General features: G+C 34.4%; 1 pseudogene; it reads right to left on the reverse strand.

Annotated features, from left to right (window-relative positions):
* Positions 1 to 10,868: 10,868 nt before the first annotated feature.
* Positions 10,869 to 11,046, reverse strand: LOC131646353 (small ribosomal subunit protein uS14z/uS14y/uS14x-like; annotated as a pseudogene).
* Between the last annotated feature and the right edge of the window lie 6,214 nt (positions 11,047 to 17,260).

Consider the following 17,260-nt stretch of genomic DNA (forward strand, 5'->3'; position numbering starts at 1 on the left):
TCAGTCACGCTTTGAATCCCACTATTACAGTTTATTATTTTATCTGTGTATAAGTGAATACTAAATGATCTATCCCTTCGGTTTCTTAAAATACCGAGTGATAACTTACTCAGATTTTACTTTAAAAGCACTCGTTAAACAGATTTTATCCTAATCCTAACTTATATGTTGTTGCCTCAAACTAGTACGCATCATTCTTTTAGATGGATTGCAAGACAGAGAAAATATTCAATATTCTTCTATGTCAAACAAACATTTATTCTTAACTTACAAGCAATAAACGAGTACCTTCTATGTACAAATTCGAACAATCATTACCGCACAAGCGTCATGTTGAATAAATCAAAATTGGAGAATTATCAGATGTGACTCCAGGTAGTCGGGTCAAAATTTGAGTCTAAACAACAACAAAATAATTAAAATTATAACTGTAAATTACAATACTATAATGCCTTGGTGTAAGTGGGAAAAAGGCGAGCCGAGTGTACCATTAAAAAGAGTTCAATGGCCAAAAGTTATAGGGCGCGCGAAGCACGCTACACTAGAAAAACAAAAACCAGTGCATCAAAACAAAAAACAAGAGCAACGTCCACTTATCATCTATACTACTCATTTACAGAAAAACAGAAAAAAAACCGTTGGGGTGCCTCCCAACAAGCGCTCGTTTTACATCGTTAGCTCGACGCCTTTATTGTGCACGGTCGTAGCTTCCTCTACGATACGCCAACACTCTCGCCTAAACGCAACCTAAAGAAAAATGTCTTAACCACACACTTGAACAAACGTTACAAAACGATAACATTTACAATAAAACGTAAACAACAAATATGTGCATATACTCAAACAATAGAAAAACACAATTTACAACGGAATGGTGAAATTGACTAAACAAGTTGAAAATTGAAGATATCTAATTTTAAGAGCTAATTCGAGTTCAACTTGTTTAGTCAGTTTACCAAACAAAATTGAAGTATAATTATACGCAAATATACAAGTATGAGTCTATGCATAGAATATACGATATACACATATTTACAAAACTTAAAACGTGAAATCATTGCAATGCAATTAATCTCAAAACCAATCCTTGGCAATGGCGCCATTTTGCTGAAGCGGTAAAGCGGCAAGCAAAAAGTAATACGTATATTTATTACCGGGTGATATAGGTTATATCGTATCGTAGTCTACAGAGATTGGTAGAGAAAAATTATCGTTCAACTATCTCACGTTCTAAGTTTCATGATTGGGTTATGGAAAGTAAATGAGGAAAAATAAATAAAAGCAAATAAACAATCTATTGTAGCTTAAGAGAATTCATTCTGGAATCGTATTTCTACTCAACCCGTTGAATACTTAAATCTGAAGATCTTATCGCAACACACTCACAATATGCATCAAAATCACCAGACATCATTCACGACGCCACATCAATATTCATTTCAACAACATTGACGAAAGCTCAACCATACTATTCACATCAGCGTTTTCCCAACCGACAAAAACAACACGGAGGCTTTAAACTTGATACCCATTACGATTATTAGCCCCCAAATCTATTTCTACAATTTAGAAACTAATAGTTATCATTCCTAATAAAGATCTATGATGTCTATTTCTACAACAACACAAATCCCGAGCATTTAAGCATAAATATCAAGAACAACAACAATGATGATTTGTAAAGTAAATATATAAACGATCCCAAGATCAACAAACATACATACAAGAGAGGAAAAATATACATACAAACCCCACAATTGAAATGGGTTACAGGGAAGGAAAAGAAGAACAAAAGGAAACTTCTCGTGTTTTCGGCACAATTGGAAACCACCCGAGCTCAATCGACATGATGAAACACCCAATAGTGTTGCTTGAACCTCTAAACTACAAAGAATGGATCAGAGCTCAACTTTGTCAAAGAAGATATGATAAAAACCCTTAAAAAATATGTTCAAAGCTATTTATATAAAACTGAAAATTCGTAGAGCGTGCTAAGCACCCTACAGCGCCCGGCGCGCCCTTTCACTTAATGTACCAAACCAGCTTAGAGCGCGCGATGTGCCCCAAGTGCGCGCGACGCGCTTAACCTTCAGCCTGAATTTATTCTTTTGCTCCCAAGCCGCGCCGACCAGCGTGCTTAGCGCGCTACACCAGAAAAATCTTCCTTTATTCCAAAACATGCGTTCGCAGCTGTGTCTTCGACACTTTATTCTTCAAGGCTCAGAATACGCAAAAATACTTACAAAAATATACAAAAACTATCAAACGATACATTTTTACACGGAAACGTACAAAACACAAAGTATACAAAATTACACAAAAACGGAGAATTATTCAAACGGTATTAACAAAAAGTATCGGCAAGTGCTACTATTTACAAACACAAAATAATTACATTTTGACACTTATCAGATGGTGTTATGGTAGGCGGCTGATTATAGATATAAAAGTAAACTTTTTGTTGTTGTTATATATATTCCTTTTCTTATGAAATATGCATTGGACTTTTTTACTAGGTCCACTTAATAGTTTTTTTTTTAAGCAAGATATATTGCAAAGAGAACTAAGGATTCTCAACCTGATTACAAACAAGAACGAGACCAAGTTCGAAAAAGAAGAAAGATTACTAACTAATTGCAACTTAAGATAAATAAAACAAAGGATTTTTTTTTAAATTCATAGAAATTACAATTTGGATAAATAATTATTCCGATGAACAACCATCTCCAAACCAACGCTTTAATGCACTATACGATATCTAAGACATTCCACACTTCGTTATATTAATAGATCCAGTAATCGATGATGCAACTTATTTAATTGAAAAAAATGTAAGAATACTAAATTAATTATAAATATTCTCTAATATATGAAAACAAATATTTTTTTAATAACCAAGTGGTCTGGTGTTCTAACTGGATCGATCACATTTTCAGACACAAACACATAGTATAAAGAATTTTATTGTCCTCTAATGTGTCTTCCCTTGCAGCCAACCATAGGAAAAATAATAAGTTAGCATAAATTTTTGGGTTAAATATGTTTATGGTCCCTATAAATATCTCAACTTTCGGGTTTAGTCTCTCTAAAATTTTTCACTCAAACAATGGTCCTCATAAAGTTTTCCATCCATAATTTTGGTCCCTGCCATCAACTTTCATTAACGGAAGCTGACATGGCACGCCACATGGAATACAGCTTGGCAAAAATCTGAAAAACGCTTGAAATTGAGGGGGTTTTAAACCTCCCCTAAATAAACCCAGAAATATATTGATCTTGAACTTTTGTCGAACATCTTGCGGGTAAGTTTTGCAACAACGATTATAACACAAAAATTCATCAATGGTAACCAATTCATATAATATATTTTGCAGATTGATGTAAATTATGCCATTAATATCACATTAATGTCATCTTTGGACACAATGACGTTCTCGTTTCTTGAAAAACTCTAACATGAAGTGGTTTGGGTTAGTTTCACTCTGTATCTCTCCAATAGCCTCACTGCCGGCATCGTATTGTTTTGATGCAGAACTATCATTTTCAAATAGTTTCAAGTTCATATTCAAATGTTAGTTCATCTTCAAGTTCATATTGAGAACGCTTTATTTGGATGCTCTAACTAGAACTATCAATTTAGTGAAAACGATGACCCAATACTAGATATTAAATTATTTTCTTCAAAGGGGCCCACGTTTTTTGGTCCTTTGCAGCTTTCACGTGTGGACCCAGTCAAGGTTGTTAAACCGGTTTCCTTGGTTTCAAAAGGGAAGAAGAAAGTGTCTATTTTACCCTTGGACCCTTTATTAAATAATAGTGAGGTGGAAGTGGTGGGACCCAGGATAGATGACAATGGGAATAACTTTATAATGAAAGGAGATTGCATGCATGCAGATAGAGATATTTCGGCTGAACACGGTTTGTTGAATTTTGATGATCAATGTAAAAGGCTGAAAAATTCAAAGAAAGTAAGGAAGCAGTTGCGGCAAGTTTTTGAGTTAGGAGATAGAGTGGAGAATTTTATTTACCCAGCAGAGATGGTTTTCCCGATGAACTCCGGTAATGTTTCGGGCAACTCTTATGGCGGAGGTATGGCAGGGATATCTCTATCAAATGATTCACTCACTCATTCTGATGTCATGAATTGTAATGCTAGACTTATTAAGAGAAACTTAGGTAATTCTTCGGAGGGACTGTGGAAATCTATGAATCATTTAGGTATTTCTAACTCATCCGCTTTTTTTGATCCTATCAAGAAATTGGAGGAGATGGAGTATAGAGGTGACAAAGGGGGAGAAGGCCCTAAGGTGAATTCGAATAGGTTGAAATGATAATTTACTCTCTCAACATTAGAGGTGGAGGTAAGAGAGTGAAGAGGAAGAGAGTTGGTTTTAACATTCAAAAGGGAAGGGCGGACATAGCTTTTATTCAAGAAACTAAATTGAGCGATTTTCACCATAGTTATGCCGAGGAGTTGTGGGGTAATGACTTGGTGGAATGGTCTCATTTGGAGGCGGTAGGGGCGGCGGGGGGAATTCTAACTATGTGGAGGAAAGATTTTTTTAGTTTGCTTTATAGTTTTCGGGGGGAAGGCTTCTTAGGCGTTTGTATGGAAAAAGAAAAAGAAGAATATACTTTGTCAATTTTTATGCCTCTTGTGATCACAAATTGAGAATGGTTTCTTGGAAGATGTTAGTGGATTTTAAAAGAAGGAGTGTTCCCGGAGCGTGGTGTCTAGGAGGTGATTTCAATATTGTTTCTTCTTTGGAAGAGAGAGTTGGGATTTCAAACAAGAATTATAAGAGGGAGATGGAAAGCTTTAATGAGTTCATTGTTGATATGGAGTTGGTAGATCCTCCTACTATAGGAGGAAAGTTTACTTGGTCCAACAAAAGTGGAAGTGCGTTGAGTAGATTGGATAGATTTCTTTTATCCAACTCTTTTATTAATGATTGGAAGGTAGAAGGTCAATCTATAGGCGAAAGAGATGTCTCGGACCATGCTCCCATATGGATCAAAGATAACAAGAGAGATTGGGGACCTAAACCTTTTAGATTCAACAATCTTTGGTTTACTCATGATGATTTCTTTAGTTTTGTGGAGGCGGAGTGGAAGAAGTTAGAGGTGAAGGGTAGAGGGGATTTTTGCTTGGTGGAGAAGTTGAAAGCTATTAAAAGCAAAATCCGTGTTTGGAACAAAGAGATTTTCGGTTGGATTGATCTTAACATAGAAGAAGCGGGGAAAGAAATGCATTTTTTAGATAACAAGTTTGCTCATTTTGCAGGTAATGTTCCGGAGGCGATTGTTATTGAAAGATCGAAGGCGGCTATTGATTTTTGGAACAATCTTAATATTAAGGAAGGTTACCTCCGCCTCAAGTCGAGGCAATTATGGCTATCCGATGGTGATTGTAACTCGCGTTTTTTCCATAATACTCTTAAAGCTAGAAGAAGGAGGAATGCTTTATGTTCTCTTTCCACTAATAGAGGAGTGTTGGAGAATGCCGTGGAGATTAAAGACTTTGTTCATGATTTCTTTAAGTCCTTTTTTGAAGAAGACGTTGAGAGAAGGCCGTCTTTTGGTGATTTGGGTTTAAAGAAGCTTCTAGAGAGGGAGGCGTATAGTATTGAGCGGCCTTTCTCAGAGGAGGAAGTGAAGTTAGCTATTTGGTCGTGTGACGGTAATAAAAGTGCGGGACCGGATGGTTTCTCTTTGGAGTTCTTTAAGAGGTTTTGGATGGTGATTCGAGAAGATGTGGTGAAGATGTGCAATGACTTTCATAATAAATGCTCTCTTGTGAAATCGATTACGTCATCCTTTCTTGCTTTGATTCCTAAAGTAGTCAATCCTCAATCTTTAGGCGAGTATCGACCCATTTGTTTGGTGGGGAGTATCTACAAAATTATTGCTAAATTGTTGGCGGCTAGATTGAAAGAGGTCATAGGAGGTTTGGTTTCTCCCAATCAAACCGCCTTTGTCCCGGGTAGGAACATGATGGATGGGGTTCTTTTGGTGAATGAAATCGTTGATTGGTCGAAGAGGAAGAAAAGAAGTTGTCTTTTGCTCAAGGTGGATTTCGAAAAAGCTTATGATTCCGTTTCTTGGCAATATCTTAGAGAAATTTTGTCTTTGATGGGTTTTGGAGAGAGGTGGATGAGGTGGATGGAAGCTTGCATTTTTAATAACCATATGTCCGTAATGGTTAACGGAAGTGCTACTAAAGAATTTAAGGTGCATAGGGGCTTAAGACAAGGTGATCCTTTGTCTCCTTTTCTTTTTGTTATGGCCATGGAGGGTTTAACGGCTCTCGTGAAAAGGTCGGTTGAGATGGGTAAATTTAAGCCTTATATTTATGGGGAAGGAGAGTTTGTGGATGTTCTCCAATTCGCGGATGACACCATCATCTTAGGAGAAGCTTCTTGTGACAACATATGGAACCTTAAGGTTTTGTTGAGAGGGTTTGAATTGGTGTCCGGTTTGAAGATAAATTTTTCTAAAAGCAACATCTTAGGGGTCAATGTGGGTGATTGGTACATCAATGCCGCAACGAAGTTTCTTGCTTGTAAGAAAGGAATGTTTCCTTTCAAATTTTTAGGAATCATGGTGGGGGAGAGTCCGAGGAAAAAGAAAGTGTGGATGGAAGTTGTGAATAAAATAAAAGGGCGTCTTGCTTCGTGGAAGGGAAGGAACATTTCCATGGGAGGTAGGCTCACTCTTATTAATTCGGTTTTGAATTCAATTCCCATTTTTAACCTTTCCTTCTTCAAAGTTCCGGGAAACATTGCCAAAGAGATTAGAAGGATACAAAGTGAATTTCTATGGAGAGGTAATTTTGAGAAAAGGAGCATTCATTGGGTGAGGTGGGATGTTGTTTGTAGGCCTAAGGAGAAAGGGGGATTGGGGGTTAGAGATGTGAAGGAGGTTAATAAAGCTTTACTTTTGAAGTGGAAGTGGAGAATATTAAACGATGATAAGGCTATATGGAGTAAGTTTCTTAAAGTGAGGTATGTTAGCCCAAAGTTAAAGATGCAAGATTCTAGTGGAGAATTGAGTAGTAGTGACGACTCGATTTGGTGGAGGGATTTGAGCAAGATTAATTTATTAGATGATCAAGTGGAGTACGGTTTTACCGGGTGTTTCAAAAGTAATTGCATGAATGGGAAGGATACGCTTTTTTGGCATACCATGTGGGTGGGAGACAAACCCCTTCGCGCTTCTTTCCCGGATTTGTATGATTTATCTCACAAGAAATTTTGTGCGGTAGCGGATATTTTGAGTTGGGTTGATGGAAGACATGTGTGGGATGTTCAAGCTTTATTTTTCCGGGAGGAGGGTAGTGTTTCGGTTGTGGGGGCAGCAGCGGTTTCTTCGCCGAGTTGGCACCGGTTTTGTGATCTTATGGATGGTTTCACTCCGAGCGAAGCGGCGAGTGACACTTACGATTGGTTCATTAATTCGAATAAGGATTTTTCGGTAGCGGGCATTTCGGGGATTATTAATGAATCCAAATCCGTAGCTTGGGAGTTTCATGTGATTCGTTCTTTGAAAGTTATGTGGAGCATTCCTTTACCGCCAAAGATTAAGATGTTCTCTTGGAGATTTTTCGTCGAGCGCCTCCCGATCAAAGACCTTTTATTATTAAGAGGAGTTTCTAATTTGGATAATCCGGATTGTGTGTTTTGTGGTGATCATGTTGAAACTTCTTTTCATCTCTTTTTTCATTGTCAAATGGCGAAAGAGATTTGGAATCATATGTTTGATTGGCTTGGCATACCGGAGGCGATCACCTTGGCGGAGTTTCTTGATTTTGGTGTTTTGCAAGAAAAGGTGAAGAACATTAGTAGAAAGGCTAGGATCAATGTGGTTTGGTTTTCTACGATTTGGTGTCTTTGGATCATGCGGAATGGAATTATTTTCGACGGGAAGGTTTTTTGTTTCGATGTCGTTTGTTCTAATATTATTTTTCTTTCTTGGAGATGGTTATCTAGCGGATATTCTAAGTTTAGATCCAATTACTATGATTGGTTTAAACTTCCTTTATCCGATGCAACCACTCTTTAGAGTTATCTGTTTGTAAGGGTTGCACCCCTAGTGCGAGCTTTATCAATCAATTGCCTATTAAAAAAAAAAAACAAATGCTGGTTCATCTTCCTATTCCAATTCAAGTCTTAAACCAAAACCAATGAAAGAGTTACACGAAACAGGTCCACCTCTATTCAAATTCAAGTCTGAAATCTATTTAGTTTTTTTATGAATAACATTGAGCTGCATGAAAATTAACATGTTAAAGTGAAATTGCTTTGGTACTATGACTAATCTACTGGAATATTATTTCAAGACCCTTTACTTTTCATTTCCCTCCTATAAATACTTGGTCCTTATACAACAAGTGAAATCAAAGACTAAGTTTCAAATCAGCTGATTCTATCTTCAACCATGCTTATAAGCTCTAGCCATTTCTGGTAATACATCTCCACACGTTTAGCAAAGGAATCTGCATCTTCTTCAATTAACTTAAACATTGCATTTGTTCTCCCATGTTTTTTTATAACTTCTTTAATGTCTTCCGAACGTATCTGTCACTTTTAAAAACTGCATCTAATACCAAATTGCAAACTAAAACAAAATAAATGTAGGAAAATTGCCATAAACGAGTGTTCGTTTCTAATTCTTCTATAATTCATATCCTCAATAAAAAAACATGATGATTTGAAGTTGTTGTTTGTTTCTATGTTGTATTGTGTTTTGATTTTGTTTGAAAGAGAAAAGAATAGTTATTGGTGTGGCTGAATTTGATTTTCTGAGTTTGTTTTTTTTTTCTTCCTTTTTTCCACTTCTTTCGCATGAGATTTTTTTAGGTTTGGTTTGAAGGTATTGTTGAATTTTCTGGGTTTGTTTAGAGGAGGTTAAAAACCCCCTCAATTTCAAGCGTTTTCATATTTTTGCCAAGCTGTCTTCCATGTAGCATGCCATGCCAGCTTCCGTTAATGAAAGTTGACGGCAAGGATCAAAATTGTGGATGGAAAATTTTATGAGGATCATTGTTTGAACGAAAATTTTAGAGGGACTAAAACCGAAAGGTGAGATATTTATAGGGACCATAAACATATTTCTAAATTTTTTTATTCGGATTTATAAATTTACAACCAAAAAGTTATTTCGATAGTTCCATTCAATCACTTTCTCTAAACAAATTAATATATCCATAAAATATTAAAATTAAATGTATTAAAATAATAAAAAATATTATATTTTAATTTACTAGCAAGGTGGAAATTCATTTAAAATATGGAATATATAAAAAAAGTGTAGGATATGGATTAACTTTTGTTATATTAATAAATAGATTTTGAAATTTTGTAACTGATATTTTGAATTAGTTATTAATTACATCATTTTATCAAAGTCACAGAAAATTTAGTTGTCACTTTCAGACATCTAGATAACAAAATATTTTTAATAGGTAGAATTTATTAATTTACATTTACAAAATATGATTTAGTTAGAATATGTTACTTCTGGATTTTTCGCAAAGGTAAATATCTTGTGCATTTTCATTCAAAATTTTTATTAGTAATGAATATTTTTTCAAATATAATTGAATTCCACTTATTTTACAATTAATGCATATTTAATTAAATAGAAACACGCTAAGTACCAATTTTTTTTAAAGGATTTTCTGTTATTTAAGATAAATATTTTCAACCATAGAACAAATTAAGTTTTAATGAAACAAATTAAATTATACTAGTAGTTTTACCCGTGCGATGCATGGAGAAATAAATTATGAATACATATTGTATTTTTATGAATTTATATTGTATTTTAAAATAAAATATCTATTATTTTTATTAAAAATTATTTAAAAATATAATAAGTATAATAAAATAAATAAGTATATCGATAATTTTATAGTTCTACTTATTCAAATAAATATTTAAGAGAAAGAAATAATGTGATTGAGATTAAAAAGGAATACATAACAACTTATTGGGTTGTAAATTACAAACAAATGTTGCACTTGAAGATAAAAAAAATCAAAATCTAATAATTCTTAATTAAATTGTATTTATTGGAAACAAAAATAAATAAATGATTGATATAAAAAGGAATGCATAATAACTCTTTAAGAGAAAGAAATAATGTGGTTGAGATAAAATATACAGAGCAACTTATTCGATTGCTCTTTTTAAATATTGTAAATATTAATTAAAAATGTTTAGGTGGGATCTCATTGCATTTAGGCCCTTAAAAGGATACATAGTATTGTGTTTGATTATATTAAGGATATATTAAGGTTTATTTTAAGCAATTATTAATTATAAAACATAATCAAAATTAAGAAATTCTAGGAACAAACGATTTAAGACATTTAGATATTTATTAGTACATAAGTAAAGCATTTCAATTGTTTGATACCATTTTTTTGGTGTAGTTCTAAACACGTCACAATTAATAGTGATAGTTTGATTTTTTGTTATTAATTTTTTAAAATAAAGATATGAGATACTGAAATATTCAGGAACCTAAGTCTTCTTTTTATTGTTTTGTACTTTGGATAATAACCTAAGTTAACTAAACTCAGCACAACTAAAAGAGATATGTAGGACATGAGAGGTATGTATAGCATTGGAATGAGTCCAAGAGGCGATGAAAAATAAACTCTAATTATTAAATAAATTAATTATCTAATAATAATAATAATAAAAATAGTAATGTATAAAACAAAATTAAAAAGTTTTTCAAAATAAGGGAGCGCTGCATTTTGTAGTTAACATTATTATTATTTTTCCACAACAAAGTTGTAAAGTAAATATAATATTCTCAGAATTCAAGTTTGATACATCAGCAATACTGCAACACTGTAAATGGAAACAACTCTTCAACGATACTTAATGAAACCGATTTCCTTGGCATTGCTACGGAAGCATTGCCTGCAACACATGAGTCTGTACTTCCTGATCAATCCATGAGAGTTTCCACATACACAGCAGGTGCGATAACCAGGTCTTTGGGGTGAGAATTCTAGACATTGGAGTGACCCATGACTTCGATTTGAGATTGGAGGAAATGCAAGAGCAGCAACGATCTCAAAAATAAAAACCCTAGTCACGCACACAAAAAATCAAATAATTTTTTCAAATGGTTCTAAGTCTCATCAATTACATCGCCAATTAAGCATAACACACGACAATCACTAAATAATAAAGTAATAAAACGAATAAATAAAAAATAGAAAGAAAAAAAAAGAAAAAACCAAACAAACTCTTATTTCTCTCTCATGTACCATTCTTCTTCTTCTTACGATAAAAATTTCTCTTGGGTCAAAGGAAGCTGAGTCTGCAAGTGTCATCGGAGAAATCTCAGTGGTTTGGGGCTGCAGGGCAGATGACCGAGGCGGATGTGAGCGGTTATGATGGCATGTTGCGCAAATTCGGAGATGATGTTGTGCAAATTCTCCTGAAAAAAATTGTACAATTGTGAGTTTATGGTTTGAAATTGTTATTATAAGTTTATATTTTGAATGAAGATACATGTTGTAGTATGATTTGTTATACAGGAACCTAAATCATTAGTTTATGAAGAAAAAGACAACATATATCATGTTTAGAGAGAAAAGTTTGAAAAGATAAAACTGATTGATATTGGAGGCAAGGGTTTAGGGTTTATATTATGAATAGTGAGAATACAAAAGGTTAAGGATATGAATGTGGATAGAATTCAATAGCCAAAAAATATTATAATGATTCAAACCTTAATTTATGTGAGATTGAAAACCCAAAAGGCATGGCTGCTCGTTGGAAAAAAAACGAAAAAAATGACCATAACAATTGTTAAAGATTCCTTATCAATTAATGTGATAGTTAATGGATGTAAAATAATTTAATAATTGCTTAAGATTTAACTAATAACAAAAAAACTGAACGGTTTGTTTGTTTGTTTTCAAAGCCCAATTTAATTATTATTATTAATCAAAGATATTAGTTAGAAATAAATAAATTAATTAACTAAATATTTGAAAGATAATTATAGAAAGTTTACTATTAATAGAAAATATAAAAATAGAAAGAACTCTAAAAATATGACACTTGGCAAACTTGTCAAAATTCTCATTTTGCTTTATTATATTGTATGATTATTATTATTAATCAAAGATATTAGTTAGAAATAAATAAATTAATTAACTAAATATTTGAAAGATAATTATAGAAAGTTTACTATTAATAGAAAATATAAAAATAGAAAGAACTCTAAAAATATGACACTTGGCAAACTTGTCAAAATTCTCATTTTGCTTTATTATATTGTATGATGATAGTCAAATCATTATTATATTCAAAAAATAATAATAATTTCTTTACTTTTATAGTGTTTTATTTTTTGGTAAAAAATATTAGAGTTATATATTGACCTTTTTTTTTAGAAAGCAAGAGATAACATTGATGCGAGAACAAAGGGTTCTCGAAGCCTTTACAAAGCAATCCGGAAGCGCCGACAAAAAAGAAAGAAATTACAAACCAATTACAATTACGAGAGGAAGTACAGAGGATCCATACAAAATTCGTAAAAAGAGTAATTGGGATGAGTAATTTTCCCGCAAAACGACCACTTCCAAACCAACATCTTAATGTCCCAAACAATATTATTCACATTCCAAGGCTCCTTACGAAAGCACCAACTATTCCTTACCGACCACAAAATCCAAGTTATAGCCATCCAAACCACATTCAATTTTCTCCCCTTCGCTTTCTTCCTATAAAAATAAGAGTGCCATTCCATAAAAGACGACAAACACTCCTCCTCTATATTATCTTCTTTACCCACCCAAAAAGCTATTTCTCTCCAAATATACTTTACCACCCAACAATCAAAAAAATAGTGATTTCTACTTTCTACACCATAATCACAAAATGTACATTTTAATTCATTCAAAGGGAAAGACATACCTCTCATCTCCAAAAGATCTTTCATAGGTAACCTATTATGAAGTAATTTCCACCCAAAAGCCTTTATCTTAAACGGAACTTCCATCTTCCACAAAATACCGAAAGCTTCCTCATGCCTAATTGAAGGACCAAACGGAATGCGTAAATTCTCATAAAAAGCATAACAAGAAGCTACCGAAAATTCGTTTTCCGGATTTCCCCTCCACACAACTTTATCTTTCCCTTCCTTCCAACCGTCAAACTCCGCCAAACGCCCCCTCAAAGAAATATATTCGTATAAAGACCGGTGTTCCCCTCAATAGTACCGGAAATCCAAAAATCTCCCCATTGCCACAAACCATTTACCCATCCACCCATAGCGGCTACCGACACATTTTTAAGACTAGAAGCAAGAAATAAATTCGGAAATACCTCTTTTAGAGCTTTATCATCCAACCATGGTGCTTCCCAAAAAGGAGAATTGAATCCGTCATGAACTAAAAATCTACCATAAGCAACAATGGGATCCTCTAAAGAAAAGGAGATAATCTTTAAGATGTCCCTCCACCATAAAGAGCAAGAAGAAGAAACTTTCGTGTCTCTTCCTAACCCGTAAACCTTTGAAGATAGGTCTCCATACCGGGCCTTTAAAACATTGAACCACAAAAAATCTTGCCCTTGAAGAATCCGCCATCTCCATTTGTTAAGCAGAGTGTCATACCCCAATTTTTGACCCTAAGATCACGCATCATTTGCATACCAATCATCAATCAAGAAGTTTTAACCTAGATCTCTACTTGCAATGCTGTGCTCAATTCATCTGCAAAAGAATCATCGAGCACCCATGTTTTAGTTTGTATATATTCCTTTACTAACCAAAATATCAAAAATATTGCCTTGTGCTCTTGTATGTTTGTGTTTTGTAGGTATCAAGTCAAAACATCCATCAAAAGGAGCATTTTTCAACATTTTCACTGTGCAAATCGATTTGCATAAGGTGTAAATCGATTTACACAACTGTTTCTGCACCAGATTTGCTTCTGCCATCAGTGCAAATCGATTTGCATAAGACAGCAATCGATTTGCATAACTGTTTTTGCCCCAGATTTTGCCTTTTTCAGCCATGTAAATAGATTTGCATAATGTGCAAATCGATTGCACCAGCACGAATTTGAAAAAATGAAGGCAAATTTCAGCTTTTTGAAGTGTTGACATCATTTGCAAGCATGGGAAGCATGACTTGGTTCTTACATTTGATTTCCTACATCATCTACTCATGTACCCTCATGTGATTGCATCAAGACCATTGGATTTCATTTTTGGCTCCAAATCACTTTTCCAAGCCTAATTCTATTTTCCAATCCTAACTCCAAGCCACAAAATTTCCCAAGCCTAAGTGCTATAAATTGAGGCACTCCCCTCTTCATTTTTCAAGCTTTGATAGCCAAGAAAATTATTGCAAATTCTCTCCTCATCTCTTCCAAACCCATCACTCAAAGCTCTTTTTCTTCCACACAAATTAGTGAGTCACATCTTGAACCTCACTAATTTGGAGCTAAACCTCAACATAAACACTACTTTTCTTCATCAATTGTGAGAGATCAGGGCTTGTGGTTGTGTGTTCTTGAAGAAGATTCAAAGTTTGTGAAAGATTTGGTAAAATTCTAGATCCATTCCATAATTCAAGATGTGATCCATTGTTGTTTATGCTTGATGCACCTTTGGTGCTATATTGATGAGATTTGCTTGCTTACTTGATACATTTTCGTGCACAAATTGATCCAAGATCACAAGGTGTTTGGTTTTATGTTTAAACAAGTTTTCTTCTCTTTATTTGCTATTTTTTTGATAACTGTGTTGTGCAAATCGATTTACATCTTGTGCAAATCGATTTACACAACTGAAAACTGCGCAGATTTTGAAAATAGAGTTATGCAAATCGATTTACACTCTGTGCAAATCGATTTACACTGGGCAGAATGCTGATTTTTGTGGTTTTTGACTTGTTTTTGGTTCTAACTCATCTTCTACTCCATTCTTTTGATATTTGCTTTGAATCACAAGTTAGAGGCCTAATTTCTCTCTAATTTCAATGGACTTAGGGCGTCGATAGGATGAGAATCCAAATCCGCAATATTAAGTGATTGAAATTATGGATGAAAGGAGTCTTTAATGTGGTTCCATCTTTTATTTCTTTTTATTTTGGTCGATGAAAGTCTTAATGCCTTGAGAATTCTTATGGATTCTTGGTGAAGACTAGATCACTCACCTTTTTTCTTTTCGTGCGGTATTGCTTTCGGAAAACGATCTACATATCGTTCTTCTCGCATGCATTAGCACATAAAGTTTTGACCGGCCTCGTTGTAGGGTGATTTCTACATAAATCACTTGGCGATCTGCTTAACATAGCGCAATATTTCGTGTCCCGAATCAAAAAGATCAAATATGGAAGAGAATTGTATGCGGTTGATTTAAGACTTGTGGAGGTTTTTATCGTGTAGTCGCTATGATTTTATCAAGCTTCTGATAAACCCCATTGACTTTAAATCCAAGAACATCCTTCACTCACCATCGATCTTCGTTACTAACTTTGATAACATACTTGACAAGTTTCAAGATGGTTATCTTTAACATCTAACAATTGACTTTAATTTCCGCACTTTTATTATATTGTTCTTTATATTTCTCGCTTTATCGCTTTATTTTATCATTACATCATATTTACATTCCGCCATTTTCTCTTTGTCCATTTGGACGTTTATAATTCCGCTATTTTCCTTTTGTCCACTTGGACATATGTTTATGTTTCCGCCATTTTCTTTTTGTCCACTTGGACCATACTTTACTTTTTATGCTAAAATACTAATAAACAACAAAAATCTAAAAAACACCTAAGGCTCTCTTTTGGACTATTGGTTACTATCCCTAGCATTTTGGAGATTTGGACTTATGGACCCAGTGCCTCTGGACCCCTATGATTTTGTTTCTCTGCTGTTATTCTGTCTGTCTGGCATTGGATTGTTGTCTGTTTATGTGTGCAGGTATTTCCTTGAAAGCCCTTGATGGTTAATTCCAAGGCATTGAAATAATGATGTTACCCGAAAACAGCCGTTACTCTGCCCGATTTTCGTCAGAATTTTAATGTGCTTAATGCAAAGTGGTGCTAAGATAATAAGTCCATCTGGATCCCCAAGTGGTAATATGTATTGGTATTGATAATTCCAAAGGATGGGAAATCTACCTTGACTCACAATGTCAAGTGTTGGCTTCTTACTTCGGTTAGACCGTTCTTTTCCTTAGCTTTTATTTTACGCAATAGGATAGCCTCTTCATCTCCTCCCATTCTTAAATTTTCAAAATCTTCTCCCTTTTTCCAAAATATTCTTATGTTTGCAATCTTTTCAAAACCTTTTCTTTTAAAATATCTTTCGCCCTTAGTGGCTTTTCTTCAAAAGTTTAGACACTATTAATTGTCGAAACGAGTGGTTATACCCCACGATTTTGAAATTGATTGATATAATGAGATCTTTTCCGCGTGAGAGAGCTAGTGGCATACTCGTCGATTTTATCCGAGTTGGAGCCCTTCTTTCATTTGTGATGCAAAGAACTCATTTGTTCTCATGCTCAAGATCAATGGCTGAGTATTTCTCTCCAACGACGATAAAGTGTTTATTCGTTTTTAAAAGCGTTTTTCCCAAAAGCGGAACTACATTAGCTCTGACTTCTCCATTGCACCGAGGAGGTATGTAGGCCCAAAGCTTAACGCTTTGCCGAGCTTATTTTAAAAATAAAACAAACCGTTTTTTAGCACACACACAACACAGATTTTCAAAAAGGTTCCTGTGGAGTACCACAGATATGAGGGGTGCTTTAAACCTTCCCCTCATATAATCAACACCCGTACCTGAGATCTCTTTCTTGTTTTTTTAAAAACAAAACTTTGGGTTTTTCGTTCTTTTCCCTTTTCCTTTGAAAAAATAAAGTGCGGTGGCGATTTCAAACGGAATATTGATTCGAGTCAATCCCATGGCTTCGATATCAGATTTTCCCCGCTACAGAAAAATGGCGACTTCACTGGGGATCTAGTTTTAAGTGTGTTAAGCCTATTTTTGTTTATCTGTGTGTTTTTATTTGTATATATTGTTGTGTGCTTTGTTTGTTTATCTTCTTCTTTTTTTTTTTCTTTTTGGTGCTCGATGGTTCCTCTGTGATGAGATAAAGTTCTAACCCGAACTTTGGTGAGTAACTTGAGATAGGAGGTGGTAAGACCAATAGTCGCATGTCAGGAGCAATCCTTACCATGAGCGTCATATGGTGGAACCCCAATCAGTGGA

Source organism: Vicia villosa, linkage group LG2 (assembly GCF_029867415.1).
Source record: "Vicia villosa cultivar HV-30 ecotype Madison, WI linkage group LG2, Vvil1.0, whole genome shotgun sequence".
Classification (NCBI taxonomy): Eukaryota; Viridiplantae; Streptophyta; class Magnoliopsida; order Fabales; family Fabaceae; genus Vicia; species Vicia villosa.